The following is a 23,800-nucleotide window of genomic DNA, read 5'->3' as shown; positions in this document are numbered from 1 at the left end:
ACATCTCTTCATTCAAATTGTGCTTGCCCTTTATAATTTTGTTACATTTGATGTTTTGTTATGTAGTTGTTCTTTCCATTATATCATTGTAGTGTTTATGTAGACTTACTTATTCTGCATCAGTTCAGATAGATCTTTGCTTACTTCACTGTATTAATCACACATTTCTTACAGCAAAGTAATATTCCATTACAGCCATTCCCCAGTTGACAGACATCTACTTTGTCTCCAATTCCTAACTATCACAAAAAATACTGCTATAAAATCTTTGATATATGTGGAGATATTCTTCTTATTGTTCTTACTGATGCTTCTTTAGGAGTAAAAACCCAATAGTCTCTAATTCTAAGGATATGGATATTTTAGATATATTTTATCTGGAGAATTTTAAATTGCTTTCTAAAATAGCAGTGCAATTTTACAGCTCTGCCAACAATGGATTAATGTGCCTTTCATTCCACAATTCCCTTTCTAATATTGACTGTTGATATTTTGGAGTAATTTTGCCCATTTGCAGTATGGGTATGAGAGGAAACCTCAGGGCCATTGTGATTTGTATTTCTCTTATTAACAATGTTTTGGAGAATTATTTTATGTAGCTGTGAATTTTTTGCAATTCATTTTTTCATGAGCTATTTGTTCATTTCCTTTTATCATCAATCTATTGAGGTGTAATTTATCAATCTTGAACACAAATCTTTATCAGGGAAATTTGATACAAATATTTGGGTTTTTTTTTTCCAGTTAAACATTGCCTTCCTTATTCTAGGTGCATTACTTTTGTTTGGGCAGAAGCTTTTCAGTTTCAAGTAATCACAATTATTTATTTTAGCTTTTCTAATTGCCTCTATCTCTTGTTTGATTAATAATACAGCTCCTTCCCATAGATCTGAGAAGCTATCTGATCCATTTCTCTTCTATGATTTTATTTATAGTATGATCTTTAATAGTAAGGTCACATATCCATTTAGAATGTGTTATAGAATATTGTAGAAAGTGTTAGTCTAAGTCTAATTTCTACCAGACTATATTCTAGTATTCTCATCACATTTTATCAAATGAGGAATTTTTCCTCGGTAAGATAATTTTCTTTTCTGTAAAACACTGGATTATTGGGTTCAATTGTAATAATATTTAATATTTACATAGCACTTACCATGCTTACCAAGTATCAGACATTGTTTTAAACACAGTAAAATTCTTATTTCATTTGGTTCTCACAACAACTCTAGAAGGCACATGCCAATATTTTCCACATTTTACAGATAAGAAAGAACACTGAAGAAAACAGAGCTTAAATTCTTGCCCAGGGACACACGATTAATATGTTTCTAAAACTGGTTTTTAAGTCAGGTCTTAAATTTAAAAAAGTATATATGTATAATATAGTGTAATTGTTTGTCAATTCTGGAAGGGGGGAATGGAAGAAGGGAAGGAGACAACAAGAATCATGTCACCATGGGAAAAAAAAATTTTATCAGGTCTTCCTGACTCCAGGCTCAGACTCTATGGACTGTTCTCCCTACTACAGATTTTTCATTTTTACATCATCTTTTTTCTTCATCTTTATGTTACTTATCCAAAACTGAGAGATTGCGTCTCCTATCATTATTGTTTTACTATCTATGTTTTCTTGCAGCTCAATTGTTTCTTTTATGAATTTGGTATATGAATAAGACATTTGCAACATGTAAGTTTATTACTGATATTGGTTTGTTGTTCCTTTCAGCATAATACAATTTCCTTGTTCATTCATTTTTTTGAATGTTTGCTTTTGCTTTGTCATATTATGCAAAAGTAATTCCTGCTGCTTTAGATTTACTTGCTGAATAATAATAATAAAAAAATCCCATCCCTTCAAGTTTTAATTTGTGTATTTTTCAAATGTGTTTCTTGTAAGCAACAGATTGTAGGGTTTTGTTTTCTTATCCAATCTGTCACTACTTTTCATTCTTTTAGATTATTTAATCCAATCACTTGTAAAGTTACGAATAAGGTTTATGTTTTCCTCCATCTCTCTCTAATATTGTTTTTACCCCCCACATCTGATCCCACCCATACAGTCCTATGTTCTTTGGATTATTTTAACTTCTTTAAGGTGGCTCTCTTTACACTGCCTTTCTTTCAGGTCACCTCTGACCTCCTCTTGTTTGTTAGACCTTTACCATGCCGATTTGCTCATGAGTTACTTTTCCTTGTCTGATTTCATCCTATTACATAATTCTTCCCTCATTTTCCTGCTCTCAGTAGATACTTCACTTTCTCCTTCCCTTCAGCTAGTCCTATTCATTATTTTTTAATTTCTTTTTTTTTTGGTTCTCCTTTCAAAAAAGGATTTTTCTCACTGTCTTCATTATTGATCTCTTTCTGTTTGCTTTAGAAACTAATTCTCTGATTCATGATCCTCTAATTATCTGGTGTCTCTCTTTTCTTTATAGTCCTCCAGCAATCAAAACTTAGAAGGTGTTTGTTTTAAACTTTTCATTCTAAGCAATTTTGCAACTTTCACTTGTAGAGCTTGTCCTGTGGATTCCCCTTTTCCACTGCTTCACTCATGGAACAATGCCAATCACTGCAGATGTCAGAGGGGACACTGCCTGATTATAAGGTTACCTTCTCACCAAGTCCCTGATTATGAAGGCAATCACTGGTATATATTCTCCCATGATTAGCTCCCTTCCCACTATCTATCTCTAAATCTCCTCCCTGGTCCAAGCTCTCTCATTCTTCCAGTTGTCAATTACCCAAGCACCAAACCCCCCAGGCCATCTACCGTACAAGATCCTCATCTTCCTTTGCATCTCCCATCCTTCTTCACTCATAGCAGCATTCATCAGTGGAACCCCCTTCCACCATCAAAGCAAGACCTTACTTTTCTGCCTTCTTTTCTATCTCTCTCCCCACCCCACCTCCCATCCAGACTCTTCTTTATACTAGACTATAGGAGTAATTTTCCCCTTATTGCTAGTAATTGATTTGGTAACTGCACATCACACATCCATCTCTATCTCTCTTCTATCCTTCTGTCTTCATGTATTCTCTCTTCAGTTCTGGTTTTCTTTCTAATAACATTTCAAATGTCTCTTTATTATTGAACATCTATCTTTTTCATGAATGATTAAGTTCAAATTTGTAGGGTTGGTCAGTCTGGACTGTATCCAGGGCTCCATTGCTCTTTGGAACACATTATTCTATTCCTTTCTAAATTTTCTTGTGGGTACAAAAGAGTCTTGCATTATATGATTTTCTTTTTATTTGTATTTGAAGGTTTTTCTGCTGATTGCTTGCTGTTCTCATTATTTCTGAATTGAATTGTTACATTTAACCACTATAAGTCTTGGAGTTTGAAGCCTTGAGTATTTTTTTTCCTCAGGCTGTAAATTATTTAAATTGAAATTTCATTTTTTTTATGTTTAGAAGTTCTGGGCAGCTCTCTTCTATTATTTACTTCATAGTGATACTAAATATTTTTCTGTCATACTCTTCAGGCGACCTATGATTCTTAAGCTATCTCTGTATATTTTATCTATGAGATCAGTAGAGTTTGCTTGCTTAGTGAGCATATTTTCTTTTAATGCTGATTTTTGCTTCTTTTCTTCTAGATTATCCTTTACTTCTATATTTTTCAATTTTAATATTTTGTTCTTTCTTTAGTTTCTTTGGTGAGCCTTGCTATTGCAGATTCTAGTTTTTCTCTTCTGTTCATTATTTTTGTTGTGCAGGCTACAAATTCTACTCTTAAAATTATCATTTATCTTTTGAGAACTGGGACAATGGAAAATGTCTATTATGATTTCATATTCTCTTCACATTCTACAAATTCTTCTACCTCAAGAAGTTTGGGATCATTTTCCTGTTTTCTTGTACTTATTAACAGGTGCCTGAATTCATTTACTAGATCTAGAGGTCATATTTCCTTCTGTTATTAATATTTTTCTATTAATTTATCTGAGCTGAAGGTCTTTAAATTTTCTTTTGTATTTTCAGTCTTCTTCCCACCCTCTGATTTTCCCCAATTCACTTGCTGATTCTTTTTCTTCTGATGATCCTTCTTTGAGAGCTGGATCTCAAAGCATATTAGCTTTGATCACATTGGCAAATCATGTTTAACCAGTCTTGATCTTTACTCTTAGTGACTTTTAGCTAATCAGAACTGGCCTCAGAAGGATGTTGCTCTTTCCCTCAGGATTATTGGAGTTCTACAGCACACATTCTTCCCTGACACATATAAACATGATGTTCTGTCCTGATGTTCTGTCTTACTATCTCTGTTCTTTAGTTCTCTGACACAGAAGCAGCTGTTCAGAATATTGCAATTCTGCTGCTAGGAGGTTGTGGTTTCAGACAGGCTTTTAATTCACAGTCTTACTCTGCTGGCTGGTTGTTTATGGTCCTGCTTAGCTTGGAGGGGAGGTCTCCATGGTACTGGAAAGAGGAAGGAGAGGCCAGCCTATAGGAATGAGGGTTTTGTTGTTGTTGTTGTTGTTGTTGTTGTTGTTGTTGTTGTTGTTGTTGTTGTTGTTGTTGTTTTGTGGGGTTTGGGTTTTTTGTTCCTTTGTTTGTTTGTTTGTTTGTTTTTGGTAAGCCTGTGTCAGTTCTTTGAGTCTTCTAGTGTAGTCTCATTGCCAGTAGCATTGGACACAAGGGAGGAATGTTGAATGAGATCAGGGTTAGTGAACATCAGTTCATGGGTGTATGTGTTTTATCTGCTTTTGGATTCTGAGCATTAAACACCATGGAAACATGAACTTGTTTTATCTTCAGTTATTTCTGTTTTGGAAAGTTTTGAGACTGTGGGAATCAGCAAAAATGTCTAGTCCACTGTCTTATCATTCACTTGACCCAGAAGTGCCCAGCTGCATTCAGTTTCAAACACTGACACAGAAGATGGGAAAAGATTGAGAGACTTTACAAAGGAGAATAGAAAAATGGGAGAAATGGAAGGTTCCGGTAAATGGGTTGGCTGATTTAAGAGGAAATATTTAAATGACTGGAGAAAGCAGATTTAGTTAGATATATCAAGGATTTAGGATGTCCGTAGTAGGCATACTATGTCCACTGGTGCATACAACAAGCCCTCTGTGGTCTAGTAGGTGGTCTTTGAAAAAAGCCTGCGGAAGGCCCCAAATCCATCATTTTGTAGTCAGTCTATTGATGGGTCTTCCATTCCAGATGTGCAGGCTTATCACTGCGCCTGGACTCTAAGCCACTCTCCCTTGGTAGAATCTGCCAGAAAGTATATCCATTGGCAGACCTTCCAGAAACCAATCATTTCCACAACACAATAAGGTCTTAGAGGATTTTATTAGAATCATACAGTCATGCATCAGCTGCAGGCTGTGGGATCATAGAATTATTTCACTGAACACTGTGTTTTTGTAGATATTGTCTTCTCTATTAGAGTTAGAGCTTCTAAAGGCCATGGCCTATTTCTGCTCCTCTCTCTGTATACTTAACCTTTAGCACAGTGCCTAGAATGTAATAAGTGCTCAATAAATGCTTGTATGCTTTTTGTTGACAATTATGTCAACAATGCATTATTTTGATATTATAAAAAATTCTCAGACTCAAAAAGACTGGGCATCGATATCCCAAAGTCTATTTTAAAATCATGTTTCAATAGATCTTACCTTAATGTTATGCATATTCTTTTGCAAACTGTCAAGGGATAGAGCAGAGTTATCAATATGGCAGCGATAGTAATATGACATCTAAGTGATTCAGAGAATAGGGTGCTAAATCAGGAAGGCTTGAGTTCCAATTCAGCCTCAGACACTTAATAGCTGTAAGACCATGGACAAGTCACTTAACCACTTTTTGCCTCATTTTCCTCAATTATAAAATCAGATAATAATAGCACCTGCCACTCAGGGTTATTGTGAAAATCAAGTGAGACAATATTTCCAAAACATTTAGCACAGAGCCTGGTACGTGGTAGACACTATATAAATTCCAGCTATCACCATCAGCATTATAATTATTATTTTTATTTTCAATGCTAGAGATAAAGTAATTTTAGGTGAAGAGTGGATTGTTATTTCAAAAGTGTAAAGACTGAGACTGAGAATGATTTAATATTTTGAGGAATAACTATACAAGATGAGTATATCCAGGAGTGTATATTGGTTTCTAACTCCATAACTCTGCAGAAACTACTCCATCCAATGTAATCAATGGCCTCTTAATTGCTAAATCCAAAAATCCTTTCTCTCAATCGTTATCCCTCTTGACCTTTCTTCAGCATCTGACACACTATTGACCACCTCATCCCTACTTCTAAATAGAATACCCCTTCCTTGGCTTTTTTCTCTTTCAGTTTTTAACTGTCCTTTTCCTACCCTTAAATATGGATATTCCTCAACACACTTCCCTCATGTCCTCAATCATCTTCTCTTTTGTTTCTGTCTCTCTATAATTGTCTGTTTCTGTCCCTCTGTCTCTCTCTTGTTTTTGTCTCTCTCGCTATCTCTTTTAACTGTCTTGGTCTCTCTAAATCTGTCTCTCTGTCTCTTTCCTCCCCATGGCATCAATTACCATCTCTATGTAGATTACACCTACACCTATATATCTTCTGCAATCTCCCTTGAGCCTCACTTTCATAGATCTTACTTCAGACCCTTCATTAGCATCTGCATGTATTGTAGGTGTAATATTGTAATATTCCCCCACAAACTGTCAGTCTAATTCCCTTTCCACATAGGAACTAATAATTCAAAATATTTGAAATAAAGTGATGCCTTTTTCTAAAACTGTTCCTTTTGTCCAGCTTTTGTTGCATTGTAGTATAATGTCCTTTTGGTCCTGAAGGTTACAAGGACAGAATAATATTTGATTCTTTATTATTCCTTACTTTTTACTTCCAACCAGCTACGAATTTTTGTTGATACTTCTACAAGTTCTGTTGCACTCATCTCTTTTCTTTCTTCAGATTGTTAGCACTCCCCTTTACTCTCTCATTACCTGTCATATTTTAATTACCTTATAATCTGTTTCTCTGCTTACCCTCTTTCCCCCCAGTCCAATTCATCACACATAGACTGGTCAGAATCATGTTCTCAAAGAACAAGTCTGGCAAAGTTACGACTGCTTAAAAATTAACAGTGATTTCTTGTTGCCTAGAGTTTAAAATAAAACCTTACTTTTCAGTCATGTCTGACTCTTTATGACCCCATTTAGAGTTTTTTTTAGCAGAGATAGTGGAGTGGTTTACTATTTCCTTTCTCCAACTTATTTTACAGATAGGAAAATTGAAACAGAGTTAAGTGACTTGGCCAGGGTCATATAGCTAGTAAGTATCTGAGGCCAGATTTGAACTCAGGAAGACAAATCTTCCTGACTCCAGGTACAGTGCTCTATCCACCACCATGCCATCCAAAAATAAAATCTAACCTTGCCATGTAAGAATCCTAAAAATACAGCTCCACCTTACCTTTCCCACTTCTTTTCATCATTTCTCTTCATGAATTCTGTTTTCTGACCAAAATGAACTACTTCTTGTTTCTTGATTTCATTTTGCAATCTTTTGCCCCAGAGCAATTGGGTAAGCCACCTCCCAGCTAATTCCACACATCCCCCCCAATGCCCAAAATGTACTCTAGTGGAATTCTTCAAGGCCAGCTCAGATCCTCCACTGATCACCCATGTGAATTTTGTCTCCTTCCTCCCCATGTGTTTTCTGCATCCCTTTGTGTTTCTTCTTTGGTCCTATAACAACCTACTGTATATAACACACCTTCCTAGTGGTATTATTAGCTGCTTTGTATGGAAGCCCTTGTTCTTTCTCCTCTCTGGATCTGCATCCGCATATTGCCTTCTTCCTCACTCCAAAGAGTTGGGGGCCACATGCTCTGAGTCAGCTATAAGACTGAGGCCTCTGTGCTAACTCACAGTTCAAGAGAGGAGATACTGAACAAATGTATGCTGAATTTTTTAAACAGCAAAATTTTAGAAAGGATACAGAAAGAAACTAAGTTTGATCAAGAAAACACTCCAGTGGTGAGTTTCTATTAATTATAGAAGTATCCAAAAGGTTTATATCAGAAAGACTTAAATTAGGCTGGATTTAACTCCCGGCTAGGTGCAGAGGTGATAGGGTGCCAAGCCTGGAGAAAAGAAGACATTTACTAGCCGTGTGTCCCTGAGCAAGTCACTTAACCATATTTGCCTCAGTTTCTTTACAGGGAAAATGAGCTAGAGAAAGAGAGAGCAAACCATTGCAGTATCTTTACAAAGAAAATCCCAAAAGGGGTGACAAAGTATCAGACATGACTGAAAAATGAAAATATCTTAATATAGAATAATATGAAATGGGGATTAGGTAAAGCAAGAAAAGCTAATTTATTTTTTTAAGTTTTGATTTTGAAGATTCTATAGCTCAGTAATCCAGTAATCCAGATACATTCTGTGACCCAGGCTTTGAGAATCTTTGTAATATTAAGAGTCCATTTAGGGACACACCAGTATTTTGTTATTAGTACCTTTTTTTCCTAATGGAGACACTTTTAATACTATGATTTATATGGTGATCATACAGCTGGAAATAGTTATGAGTTACAGTTACAGTTACAACAGTTGTATGTTGGAGTTATAATGGAAACACTGAAATTTTTTATTCAAAACTAAAGTTTAGAATAAAAAATAAAATAAAGCAAACTTAAATGTAAAGTTAAAACTGGGATATTATATAAATCTGAATGAAAGTCAATTGATTTCATCTGTGAAAATATTTAGTATTTTGATAATTCAGTAACTGATTTAATAAGAAAAAACCCAATGATTGTCAAGTTGAATGACTTAGAACACTATCGTGTGATATGGGTTGGCATTTCCTCAACTCAATGCCTAAATTATATTTTAGTCACTTCCTTTTATTCCTTTTAGGTAAGATTGTTATGACCTCCCTTCCATTTTTTATCCCTTAGTTATTTTGTTTCTGCTTGTCTTTTTCAAATGGAACATTTCAAATTTACACTATTAACAGGCTCCTGATTGCTTTCCCGACTCCCACTATCTTTTCTGTTTAAAAAAAGAAGACTTATTTTAAGAGATGGTACCACTTAGCTCAGCTACTCCTTTTCTCATTAGACTGTCCTCTCTGTGGGAATCCATGGAAGATGGCAGGTGAAACTCTGAAACAACTATCTTCCCCCTGACAACTAATGAAAAAAAAGTAAACTGCCCACAAATGAAGCAAACTCAGTAGAGCTAGGGAAAGGCAATTCTAGAATTCTAATAGAAAAAGTAGCTAAAGAACAACTCAGCAAGTCAATCTTCGGAGAGCTCTTACTTTTGGACCATAACTTATAGTTTGTAGTCAACGCCTACAGGACTAAGGGTGACCACTACAACCAATGTAATTTTAGACAACACAGATCTTTGCAATTAACTCCTTTCATTGTTCAAGAAAGAGTCCCTTTCCCAAAGTCAAATAAAGTCCAAAGTCTTCCTATTTGCTTTAATCCTACAACCTCTTCACTTCTTCCACAGTCAGCCATGAGAGTTGACCTTATGGCTACTACATTATGACTAAATTTAATTTGTATCAATTATCATGAGGATAGCTCAACATTAGGAACATATGTGTAAATAACTATATATATATATGTGTGTAGTATGTATATATAACATATATGTACATAAGCAAAATCAACATAAGCAATAAAATAGCCCTCAAACATGAAGAATATTCCTAAGAATTCTAAATTTTAATCAATCATATAAAATCTGTTACACACCAAAATAATCATATTACTGTTCTAAAGAACAGGAAGTAAAGTTGGTTTCCATTAATTGGGCAATATCTGGATAATGCATTGCTCAGGAATATAATTGTATATTATTCACAAGAGATGCCATACAAAGGGGTGATTCATATAAATTATATAAGTAGGATAAAAAGAACATATACAACGAATATAATAACAAATGTAAAGATCACTAAAAAGACGTTAAGTGGAGTAAATGAAATAATCCCTTAAGGTGCTGGAAAACAGACAGTGAAACATTTACAACCCTCTTCCCCCTAGAGAGGGAAGGGAACTGATTCCCAGGGAAAATGTTATACATTTAGTAAGATGGACTTAGAAGATAGGTTCTTTTTGTTTAAATATTATTCCATCACGAGGGAGTATTCAATCTGGAGCGGATTTTTTTTTTCTTCCCCAGAAATTGCTATGCTATAAAAATCAAATAAATCAGTACTTTTGAATAAAAACTTAGACTTTAGAAGAGAAAATTCCAATAAGTTCAGAAGACTACAGAATTCTTCAGGAGTGTTCATCTCAAGACAAGAACTGAAGAATTAAATTTTAATGACACAACTTCTGCTGAGACAGCTATGTAGTGCAGAGGATAAAATATTAGGTCTAAAGACAGGAGATCTGAGTTCAAATGCGACCTCAGATATTAGCTGTGGGATTCTAGCCAAGTCACTTAATCTGATTCAATTTCTCCATCTGTAAATTGCGGATAATAATATCTTCTTAAATGTAAAGTGCTTAGCACAGTACCAAGCACATAGTAAATACTACATAAATGTCTGTCTGTCTGTCTGTTGTTGTTGTTGTTGTTGTTATTAACATCATGAATAAAATAGGGAGCTATCTAAAGAGAACACATATGCAAACTAAAAGTAAGAAAGGTAATTAGGAATAGATACAAAGATATAGTGATCCTATAATAATACTGCCAGGAAAATTAAAACTTAATATAATAATAATATTCATCTAGCACTTAGAATTTTGCAAAGACCTTTACATGTACCTCAAAACTACAATGTAAGAAAGGTTAATGAACAGTTTTATCCATTAAGAGACAATCCTAGGGAGATTAAGTGACTTGCCCACAGACACTCTTTATTAAGAGACGATGTCAGTATACATCAGAGCATCCTGATTTCAAGAATAAAAGGGATAAACTGAATTGTCAGGAAAAAGAATTTTAAAAAGAGGTATCTACTATTTAGACCATATGGTGTAAAAATAATGGTAAAAAAAAGAGAACAGAACATATAGCCTTTTCAACTCTTGCTTTATTTCAGTTTTTTCATCACAAACCAATCATTTTCATACTAGGAAGTCCAGTGTAAACACAGTAGCAGGGAACTAAAATCTAAGGTAGATTGGGAAGGTGGGAAGGGAGCACCTCGCTGCCCCCATCAAATTCATATCACCAGACCCAAACCAAGTCTCGAAGTATTTCAAAGACTGAAAGATGTGATTGTCAAACACCTTTCTTTCTTTTCTTTAAAAATTTTAGTGTCTTCTTTCTAAAAAAAATATTTAATTAATTTAGAATATTTTTCCATGCTTACATGATTCATGTTCTTTCCCACCTGTCCTCTGTCCTCCCTCTAAAAGTCAAGGAGCAATTCTACTGAGTTTTACATGTATTATTGTTCAAAATCTATTTCCATATTATTAATATTTGCAATAGAATGATCATTTAAGGTCAATAATACCAGTCATATATCCATTGAACCATGTGATCAAGCAGTTGTTTTTCTTCTGTGTTTCTACTCCCACAGTTCTTCCTCTGGATGTGGATAGTGTTCTTTCTCTTAACTACCTCAGAATTGTCCTGGATCATTGCATTGCTGCTAGTAGAGAAGTCCATTACATTCGATTGTACCACAGTGTATCAGTCTCTGTGTACAATGTTCTCCTGGTTCTGCTCCTTTCACTCTGCATCAATTCCTGGAGGTCTTTCCAGTTCATATGGAATTCCTCCAGTTCATTATTCCTTTGAGCACATTAGTATTCCATCACTAACATATACCACAATTTGTTCAGCCATTCCCCAATTAACGGACATCCCCTCGTTTTCCAATTTTTGGCACCACAAAGAGTGCAGCTATAAATATTTTTGTACAAGTCCTTTTCCTTATTATCTCTTTGGGGTACAAACCCAGCAGTGCTATGGCAGACAGTCTTTTAGCACCCTTTGGGCATAATTCCAAATTGCCTTCTAGAATGGCTAGATTAATTCACAACTCCACCAGCAATGTGTTACAGTCCCAATTTGGCCACATCCCCTCCAACATTTATCACTTTCCTTTGCTGTCATATTGGCCAATCTGCTGGATGTGAGGTGTTACCTCAGAATTGTTTTCATTTGCATTTCTTTAATTAAGAGAGATTTAGGACACTTTTTCATGTGCTTTCTTTTCTTTTTTAAATCCTTATTTGCTAAAAGGGCTATGCAAATAGGAGTAAGTGACTTGCCAAGGGTCATTCAGCAAGGAAATTTCTGGGGTCAAATTTGAATCCAAATCCTCTTGACACCAAACCTGGTGCTCTATCCACCAAGTCAACTAGCCACCCCCACCTTAAAAATTTCTAATAAAGAAAAGGAAAGATGGCATTGGGCTAAAATTTAATGAGTTATTCTCATTTTTCATTAAAAGGAAAGAGTTTTGACATTGCAGACTGGTTGGTTTGACTATAATTTCCAACAAAGTCTAGATCAGATTAAAAAAGGGATGAAGCATGACAATATTTTCTCATTAGATAAAAAATTATTAAATATATAATAAAAGCTAGTGAATTAAGGAAATGTCATTTGATATACCATGCCATGATTTCAGTGAAACATTTGATGAAAATTTTCATGATATTCATGTGCATAAATTAGAGGCATAGTGTAGATCACTGGGTTCAATTTTTTTTTTTGGTCACATACATCCTATTAATAATATGTTGTTACAAATGTATCCCCCAAATTTAAGTTTATTTATAAATTATATGCATGTGCCAAATGCATATAATTTCTGTATAACACATGATATATGTAAATATAAATTTGAAAACTATAAAATAAATATTTAAATATTTCATCTTACCAATAACTATCTTGCCTTCACTAAAATGTTAATAATAATAATATTTGCATTTAAATCAATGTGTTTGAATATGCTTCATTAAAAATAAAATCCCTCTATATGTCCTGGAGCAAAGAGCTGACTTGTAAATAAAAATTGTTAGTAGTTAATTAATTCAGCTTAGTTGATTACTATAGTGAAAAAAGCAATTGAATTTCTTCTTTTTTAGTTTCCTTTTTTAAAAAAAAATTTAAAAATACACAATATAATAATCAAAAGACCAAATAGTGAATTAACATAACAGCTTTTTCTATATGTAGAAATTCACTGTACATGCACTGCAAAAATAGGCAAAAATGAACTGCAACTGATTATGATTCATCAGTAAGTTTCCAACATAAATCTAGTCTTTCTTTACATGGTTCTGCTTAATGAATGGTATCATACCTTAATATCCTTCTCATATTTGAATAATTAATTATGTTTTGTGAGAAGCAGAGCAAGGCCACTTTCAACATAGTGTGAAGGAAGTAGAATTATTCATAATAATGTTGGAAAGGTAGTTTGGGCCTGAAAGGTTTTAAATGACAGAAAACTTTATATCCGATCCATTTGGGAAGCCACTAGAGTTTACTGAATATGGGAGAGACATTGTCAAACTTGTACTTTAGGAAAATGACTTTGGCTGTTGTATGTGGAAGATAGATTGGAATAGTGAAATGAGGCAATAAGAACAATGAGAAGGCCAACGTTGCAACCAGGAGGTGATCTGAAGGGTAGGAGGAATTAAGATCCCCACCCCCAAATCTGAAAATTATAACTATAGGTGTCCAGGTCACCATTATGTAATAATAATAAATAGTATTTATAGAGCACATAAAAGTTTTCAAAGCCCTCTACAAACACGATCCCTTTTTATACTCACAACAACTCAGAGAAGTTGATACCACAATTATTCTGATTTACTGAGGTTAAGTGACTTGCTCGGGGTCACACACGCATTATCTAAGGCCATATTTGAACTCAAGTCTATCTAATTCTTGGTCCATTCCTCAATCTGCCATGCCACTTAGTTGCCTCATTGCTATGAGATGTCAATGGTTTTAAAGTGGGAAAGTGAACAGTGGTAGAAGGAGTCAGAGGGTAAGAATGTTGGGAAATAAGGGATGAAGGTTAGGTGTGTTTGTTTTGACCACAAACCCAACAAATCACTACATTGTGTGGAGAATAGAACAGATTCATCTTTCTAGTTTCTGATTTGTGTCTGGGCTAGATGATCTTATGGGAAGATGAATTTGGAGTAGATTGAGTAGTTAGACCAGAAGAGTAGTCATTATTAACTCTTTATAGAATCTCTAGAGATACCTTAGGAATCTCTCTTTGCCCCTGTAGTGTTCAAATTTTAATCAGTGACTTGGATGAAGGCATTGGTATCTGAAGATGACATAAAACTAGCAGCAATGACTAACATGTTTGATGATGGAGTAAGGAACCAACCATTCCATCTATTAATTTCCCCATTACTATAAGACATTACTACCCCAAGTGGTAAGGAATGAAGTGAGGATGGTTCAAATCCTTAGAGCCATCTTTGACTCTTCACTCTCATTTGCCTCCTATTCAAGTTGGTGATTCTAACTTCATAAGATCTTTGCATCCTTCCCCTTCTTTCCATTAATACCAAAACCACCCTGGTTCAGCTTTTGCTACCCACACATATGGACTTATGCTATAGCCTCCTAGTTGGTTTCTCTGCCTCAACTCTCCCCTTCTCTAATGCATCCTCTATACAGCTACAGAAATCATATTCCATGTCCCAGTGGCTACCTACTATCTTTAGAATAAAGCATAAATTCTTATGTTTAGCATTTAAATCCTTTCTCAATCTGGTCCCCTTATCTTTCCAGACTGAGTCCACATTACTGCCAACAATAATAATACTAAAAATAATAACTAGCATTTATGTAGTACTTTCAGGTTTGGAAGAGTTTTACAATATCTCATTTTATCTTCATAACAACTGTGGGAGGTAGATGCTATTATTATCTACATTATAGAGATGAGGAAATTGAGTCATACAGAGGCTAAGTAACTTACCCTGGGAGCACACAGCTAATTTAGAGGCTGAGGTAATATTTGAACATTGACTGTATAGTTCCTGTGTTCTATCCAAGGTACCATTTAGTGCATTCCAACCAACCTGGTATAGTTGGTATTCCTTTTACATGATATTTTATTTCCTGCTTCTATGACTTTGTGCAAGCTTTCCCTAATTCCTGGAAGGATTATCACTCATGCCTCTTTGAACCCTTAGATTTCTTCAAGGTCCAGCTCAAGTGCCACCTCCTATAAGAAGCCTTTTTGTGTCCACCAAGAAATTAATTTCAACCTCCAATCAATCAATCAACATGTATTAAATGTCTGTTATTTACCAGATAATGTGCTAAGCTCCAGGAATATGAAAAGAGGCAAAAGACCTGCCTTCAAAGAGCTCACAATCTAATGAGACATAGACAAATACATATATACAAACAAGTTATATTCAGCATAAATAGGAAATGATTTAACAGAGGGAATTTAAGAAGGGTAGGGAATGACATTTTAAAAAGCCTGGATTTTAGTTGAAACTGTAAGAAAGCTAGAGAATCTAGTAAGTAGAGTTGAGGAAGGATAGAATATCTCAAGGAACTGAGGATAGTCAGAGAAAATGCCCACATAGTGGGGAGAGGGTTCAGAGATAAAGATAATGAGTTATATATATATATATATATATATATAATTTTGTTATATATAGTTATATATATATATATAATTTTGGACTTTTTGATTTAAAATCTCTACTAGACATTCAATTCAAGATGTTTGAAAGGCATTTGGAGATATAATATAGGAGATCAGCAAAAAAACTGGGCAGGATAGGCAGCTTGGAGAATTATCACCAAAAAGATGATAATTAAATCTATGGACTGATGAGATTATTAAATGAAGTAGAATAGAGAGAGAAGTCTGTGAAATTCCTATGGTTAAATGATATGAGGTAGATGAGGATCCAGCAAAGGAGGCTGAGAAGGTATGGTCTTATAAGTAGGATGAAAGCCAGGAAATACTTGTATCCTGAAAACCTAGAGAGATGAGAGTACCACAGAGGAAAGGGGAGTCAACAATGCCAAAGGGTGAGGAGAAATCAAGGAGAATGAGGACTGAGAAAAGGCCATTGGATTTGGCAACTAAGAAATCATTAACTTTAGACAAAGCAGTTTTGATAAAATGATAAGACTTGAATCCAGATTATAAATGGGTCAGAAAGAGGAGAGAAAGTAGAGGAATCTGTTGTAGATATTTTTTCAAGGAATTTAGCTACAAAGAGAAGAGATATAAGTTACTAAAGAAGGAAGGAGCTAGTGAGAATTTTCAGGATGGAGAAAGACATGGGTAGTTTGTTAGGCAACGGGGAATGAACAAATAGGCAAAGAGACAATTGGGAAGACAGTACGCTAGAGGAGATGGGAAGGAATGGAAATGTTTGAGTAGGCAGAGAGGTTAACCTTGGTAAAGTGTATAATGACCTCATCTTGGGACACGTAAGAGAAGGAGGAGGTGGGAACAAGGAGGCATATGAGTGATGAGAGATGAAGAAGGGGAGGGAAGAGAGAAAGAGCTCATGGAGAATGATCTGAATTTGTGACTCAAAAATTCTCAGTTGAGGGGGTTGGAGGAAGAAGAGTCACAGGAAATTTGAGGAAGAATTAAAGATTTGTAAGAATCACTGTGTAGATGGAGATGGTGAGGTATAGGATTGCCTAGCAACAGTGAGGAAACATTTGAGAGTGTATAACATAAATTTGTACTAGACCTGGACAGAAAGATTGGTTTTCTCTACCTTCATTTAGAAGTACCTGTGTAAGAGCAAAGGCAGAGAATGAAGGAAATGATACCAGGCTAAGACTTGGCTAGGCATAATGGGAAAAATAATAAGGGAGCCTGGAGATTCAAGAGAGGACCATAATGTGAAGTTAACTTGGTAATTTAACTCTTAAATCACCAAGGTGTCAAAGTGGGAGTGGGGGAATAGAGAATATCTGGCCATCTGGTAGAAAACTGAGGGTTCAAGGATTTGGAAATCATGATGAAGATGAAGAATAAGTTTTTGTAAAGGAAGGCAGAGGGAAAGGTATGGAGTCAAAAGATTATGGCCAGATAAGGGTAATTCAAAATTTTTGAATGTGGAGATGGAACATCTGTGGATTATGGCAAGACAAAAGGTACGGTTATTTTTGTGTGTCTGAGGTAGGTTGGAAGATTGTATTGTGGCAAGTGAATAGGTTAAGGAATTGGGTGGTTAGGGATAAATTTGAGGGATAAAGACACATGTTGAAGTCCTCTAGTATAAAGACAGGTATTAGAGAGAAAAGAAGTTGTGAGCCATGTATCAATTCAATGAGCGAGGAAAGGAAGTTACCTAAAGATCTGTAGAAAAAAGTCACAAAAAGACAAAAAAGAATTTGGATTGGATAGTAATTATAAATAGCATGAACCTCAAAGGAGGGGAAGTTATCAAACAATAGAGAGAGAGGGAGGTCCAGAATTGGCAATGGGGATTATTCCCACTCTGCTTCCTCAAAAGTGAACTGAGAGAAATGAGCAAAAGTGCAGCCAGTACTGGAAAGGATGACCAAGGAAGCTGTATTATTAAGGGGAGGCAGATTTTAGTGATAGATAGTAAAGGAGTGGGAGAGGGAAATTTTGGGGATTAAGGGAAGTTTGCTCACTATGGCTATGGAACAGTTTTTCCCCAAAGAACAGTAGAAGTGCTGGATTGAGATTTTGGCAGGGACATAGGGGTGAGGTTGGGAGGGATGGGTATTAAGAAAAAGAAAGAGATTTCCATGATGACCAAAAGGGGTTCAGAATCAGTAGGATGACAGGGATATAAGCAGGGTTGAGAATATTCACAATCAAGTAGTTACTATTCCACTTCCCAAAAGAGTTCAGAGGCAAATGCAATATGAAATAGAAATCCTGTTTCACTATTCTTTTTTCCCTGTGAAGAATGGAAACCAAGTAAAAATGGGCACAGCCCATTACTTACAGCAAGAATGCCAGGAGAAAGAAGTCCCATTTGGCACCAGCTGTTCTAATCAAGCATAGAAGGAGATATAAGGCCTGCGGTCAAAAGGAAGGTTGTTGGTTTTTGCACTGTGGGTTCCCCCACATCCCAAATGGGAGATCTGGCAAGTAGCATAGGTAGAATTTGGCTTGTGTTGGCACACTGTCTCCTTTTGAAATTTGTATCATCAGTTTTTGTCACAGCTCTTGGCATACAATAGTTGGATTTTTAGAGAATTGAATTGACAAGTTGCAGTCTAAAAACCAACAAATAAACATTATCTTGTCTATACTGATACTAGCACAGTGTCCACAATGAGGGAAGAGATAGTAGTGATTTGTTTTAAATTAGAAGAACATATCTAGAATATTACGTTCAAGCATGTACCACAGTTAATTTTCCTTTAATTTCATTAATTCCAGAAAAGGGGAATCAGGATGGCAAGAGGAAGAAGGCCATGACAAGGACTGTTTAAAGAAACTAGGAGCTTTTCACCTGGAAGTGATAAGATAGTGGACAGAGCTGCCATAATATTTAGAGACTCTATATTATGGATATTTAGACTTCCTGGACAGAACTAGATAAAAGTAAAAGCAGCAGATTTGTCTTGATCTAAATAAAACTTTCTTTAAAATTAGAGCTATCTTGAGGGACAGCTAGGTGGCTCAATGCATTGAAAGCCAGGTCTAGAGACTGGAGGTCCTGGTTTTAAATCTGGCCTCACACACTTCCTAAGTGCCTAGCCCATAGCACTCTTCTGCCTTGGAAGCAATACACAAATATTATTCCAAGGTGGAAGCTGAGGGTTTTTTAAAAAATTAGAGCTATCCATGGGTCAAATGAATTATTTTTTCTAACATTGTAGTGTAGTTTTTTATGTGTTTTATAAGAAATATCATTGAGGGTATTAGTATTTTGATATGGACTAGATCTGATGACTCCTGAGATCAGCAAAGTACTGAAAGAATAATGTTTCAAAGTCATAGGTCTTACAGTTCACATGCTATCTCGGAGGCTTATTACCTATGTGACCTCAGGCAAATCACTTAACCATCATTTGCCTCAGTTTTCTCACATGTAATATGAGGGGTTTGGGATTAGATTTCTCCTGAGATTACCTTTCCAATTTGAGGTTCTTCAGTTTTGTAAATGGGTGAATGAGGATTTGATCTTTCTTTCTAAGAAGATATGCTGAGAAACCTTAATAATCCATGGAAACTTTGGAACAAAAGAGATGAAGAATGACAGCTTTCTGAATGTTTTGAAAAGAACCAGATTAATTCTATGATGATGAGTTAAATTTTGTGACTGTACTGACCTCATATCAATATGCCAAAAGAAGTCCTTCAGGGATTTCCCTTCATGTATTTGATAGAAAGGGAGAGAGAATTTTTTGCCAGAAGCTCAATTTCAGTCAATTTTGAGACAAGATGGAAAAGGAAATGTATTCCTCCATCTACACTGACACAAACAGCAGGTAAAATTATTGTCTCATTTTAGAATTACCAGTTAATATAATGCCTTGATCTTAGCACTGTTTATTTTGGATTGGGTTGTTTGCTGTAGTTGTTAACAAAACTGTTTATGTAAAAATTCCATTATGTGGCTCTTTGTGAATTTATCCATGGAGTAGAGTGGTTATTGTTATTATTATTATTATTATGAGAATCACAATGTGTTTTAATTTGGGGTGATGAAAGTATCCATTTCTTTGCAAACAGTGTCAATTCATCCGGTGAAAACATAAGTGTTTTTTCTCAACTACTACATAAAGAGCTAAAAATACTATGTAAAGCTATTAAAACACTTATGAAGAATAGCCCAGAGCAATGCATTAAACAAAAGAGCATGTAATCTCAGTAAGAGCATTCAAGTTAATGAAATTTATCTCATCACCCAAAATGTAGATGATCCTATCTACACAGGTCAAGCTTTGCTTTACTTCCCTAGGCCCAGGGATTAATCTGACAATATCCTTCATATAATTATAATGCACCAAGACTGAATCATTTAATCCCACTTGTATAGATTTACAAAATGGGAAGCAAGATCTATTATCCCTGAAATGGCCCTACATAATAAAAATCATCTTGGAATGATAGGAAGATGCCTAGTTGCCCTGGCTTTGAGGTTACTCAAGCAATGAAGGACCAGACCATAGGGAAGAATTTAGCTGAGAGGTTATTAAATTGGAAGCAAAAGAAAAGGGGGTATTTATTTTAATTTCTAATATTATATGGAGACTAATACTCTTATTTTGGTGGAATTCTAGTCATTTGGCTGCCAGAACATCATACTATCTTGATTCTTCAGGATGGCATCTCTTTGCTCCCTTAGAGGCAGAGGTATTAGCTCAGTCTGAGCCATCTCTGAACAATAACAAAAGAGAATAATTCTTCCTCTCTTTGTACAGACATGATGCATATGTTAAGCAACCTATAGCAATGTTTAATGCAAAAATCTCTAGATTTGAAATCAATGGAATCAGGTATGAATTTTGTCTCTGGTACTCTTACAGGTTCTGTATTGGGCAAGAGTTGTGCCAATGCAACATTCAGTCAGTAGACAAATATTTATTAAATGCTTTCTATTGTCAGGCACTCTGCTAAGCCATTGGGATGCAGAGAAAGACAAAAATATGGTCCAAAGAAAACACAATTATGTAGGTGGAGGATATATATTGACATATATGTGTAATTAGGGAGTAAACTCAGATCGAAGTCTCTAGAAGTGAGAGAGAACAGACAAGGCACCTTGGAGTATGTGTGATTTGAGCTGAGACTTGAAGGAAGCCAAAAGAGCCAGGAGGTAGTGCTAAGGAGTGAGAGCATTCTAGACGCGAGGGGCAGTCAGTGTAAAGGAGTCAGAAGATTTAGGGTCATGTAAGAAAATGAACAAGAACATTAGAAGTCATTTAGTCTATTCTCTGATCCTAAATATGAGGAAGCTTCAATCCCAGAGAGGAGAAATGAAATACCTACATGGAAGATCTGAAATTTAATCCCAGACACCAGACTTCAAACCCAGCAGTCTAAATTCAATCTTTCTGGTGTCCTATGGGGCCTATTTCCATAGTCATTTGGGTTTTGTGTTTGTTTTTTAGCCAGCTTAAGTATTTCTTCACTGGTAATATTATGATTACATTAGCCTATTTTACTGTGTTTTTTTTTCCTTTAGCTCTTATAAAGGATGGAACATATCAGAAGCTTTATCAGAGTGCCATGCATGGACTGAGCTATCACAGAAATATTTGGTCTATGTGAGGCTATTTCATGGTTAATGGTTTTGGCAGTGGTCAGAGAATGATCCAAGGTCAAAGGACTAATGATCACCAACTAGCAAGCAGACAGGGGACTAGTGGCAAGTCTTGCATCTGCCATTGAGAAGTGTGAGTGGGCCAAGTTGGAGCTTCATATTCCAAAGGACAAAGCCTACCATTAAGTCTGAAAGAACTCTAAGAAGTCAGATGTCCAAATGGGTGGGAACATAACAAATAGTTTGTTTCCTATTGTAAATCACTCAATTCAAGGTAGCTTCTCCACCCTTTTGAGCACTAAGGTTTGGAGCTAGCACATCATTGACTCCTCATTCTCCAGCATGAGCCTCAAATGTGGTTGACTCCGGGCTACTATTAGCATTCCCCATCCTGGAACCAAATGCTGATAGTTCCTTCTATTCTGTTAGCTACTGGTTAATTTAGGAACAAGTGAAATGAGTTGCTTAGCTGTTTCCAATCTATTATTGAACTCAAGTAATTTCAGAGTTTGGCAGGTATAAGATTAGACATAAGTTTAAACCATCTAAACAACTGATAAACTAAAAATTATGCATTTGACTTTAGAATGAACTATCTGTATGTATCTTTCAAAATCAATGGAATTACCTTCTTATTTGATAGGAAAAGATCTCTGACATATAGCTAGTATAAGTGGTAAAGTGCTAGAAAGACAGCATTTAGAAACTTAGACCAGAAAGAAGTCTACATATTTTTCAGCTATGCAAAGCATTTATAATGCTTCTGTCAGAAATAGATATTATTCTATTTTGGATATTTCTGACAAATGGGAAAAAGTATGAACTATGTTTGATTATTTTTAGTATTTTATTAATGAGGCAAAAAGACGACATTGGTTTAATCCAATTTTAGCGCCTAGCCAAATTAATTGCATAGACTAAATGTTTAATGCTTGTAAATTCCCTTATATACCCACATAGTCCTCTCATTTCCAAGAATAAGGATGGTCAGCATAAGAGTTAGAATCATAACATATGCATTTAAATCATAACTCTGCCACTTAATATCTAGAGAAATGTGTGCAAGTTGTTAAATCTCTAGGACTTAATTACTCTGCCTTCAATTAATGAGTCTGCTAGTGGCCTGATAAATGCAAATATATATGTATGGTTCAAGAACAACAGTTTAGAATGAATGTTGATTCACAGAACATCTCAAAACTGGTGTAGCTTTCTTGTGTGTGGGTGCTCTGGGCATTAGACTTTCAGAAACAATTACCATAATGTGTGTTTTCCTTCCAGAGACTGAAAAATAAATGTAACAGCTAAGCATAACCCACAATGAGGCAAGCTACCTAAGGAAATAGTAGGCTTCCCAGCCCCTCAAATCTTTAAGCAAAACCCAGATTTCCACTTGTTAGTATTCCAAAGAGGTGGCCAATATGGACTCTGAGGTTCTTCCAGCTTTTAAATTCTGTGATTCTGGAATTTTTATAGAGCATGTACAGAGTGGTTGTACAAGACTGGGAAGAATAGGGTTCAGTTTCCATGATCCAGAGCCCAAATGTTGAGCTAAGATTTAAAGAACACAAAAAGATACTTTATTTGACATTCTCGTCCCTTGACGATGTCTGCCCAATTTTCCATAATAAGAGCCCTTCAGCACTGAAGGAGGATTTCTTTTTGTCTGCTGAGTCCGGCCATACTTCAGGAATAAGAATTCCCTAGTGGACTAAAATTCGGCAAAATACTCTGAGGAGGTGGAAGGAAGGGGGCAGTTGATGATAAAAAAAAAAGGTTTTTAAAGAATCAATTTCTTTCTAGTTTCCACACAAATAGACTTTGTCTGACACTTAAGCCTCAGAGGAAAAGGAGAGTATCATTACCAAGGTCCTGAGAATTTTCTGGCTGAGGAAACAGAAGCCGTTCCCCTTATTCCTTGTCTAAGCATTTCAGTAGGAAAGCGGTCTATTCCCCATGCCTGGAATATATACCATCTTCACCTTTGCCCTTTGGAATCCCTTCTGTCATCCAAAATCCCTTTTATGCCATGGATTCTGATCTTATAGACACGATTCTATTCTTTTTGGTAAGCTATGAGTGACACTGTACAAAAGACAGAAATATGCTTCCCAGCTCCCTTTCCCATCCCTTCTCCTTTACATCATGAGCTCCTTGTGAGTGAGGATTGTTTCTTCTTTTCTGTATTTGGATCCTTAATATCTAGCAAACAGAAGGCACTTCATAAAGGTTTGTCGATTAACTGCGTATTCAAAGAAGGCCCATTTCTCAACTTCCTATGCTTTCTTCAGCCTCACTGGATTATGTCGCATGGAAAAACAGCTCAGGTCACCATAGAGATGCCTTTTTTGGTGCCAGCAGGAAAAAACCTATGGACGATTAGTTTTGAATTCATATTGACATTGACATTCCTCGTTAGGACTATAACTTAAGCTCTTGATGAAAAAACACATATGTCCTAAGCAATAGAATCAAACACCCTATTCTGGCCATTTGCTCTCTGTCCAAACAGCTAGACAATGAGATCATATTTCAGTATTTCAGGCCTCTGTTTCTTGAATGAAAATTTACTTCAAGTTGTACCAAGGAGTTAAAGTTTTTCAAATAACCATTTCTTATTT

General features: G+C 35.6%; 1 protein-coding gene across 8 annotated transcripts in view; it reads right to left on the bottom strand.

Moving 5' to 3' along the window:
- NTNG1 (netrin G1) overlaps positions 1-23,800 on the bottom strand; it is a 473,391-nt gene that overhangs the window by 301,415 nt on the left and 148,176 nt on the right. The window lies entirely within an intron of this gene.

Source organism: Monodelphis domestica, chromosome 2, assembly GCF_027887165.1.
Source record: "Monodelphis domestica isolate mMonDom1 chromosome 2, mMonDom1.pri, whole genome shotgun sequence".
NCBI lineage: Eukaryota > Metazoa > Chordata > Mammalia > Didelphimorphia > Didelphidae > Monodelphis > Monodelphis domestica.
The sequence above is the reverse complement of the archived record's forward strand: the minus strand, read 5'-3'. Positions and strand labels throughout refer to the sequence as shown.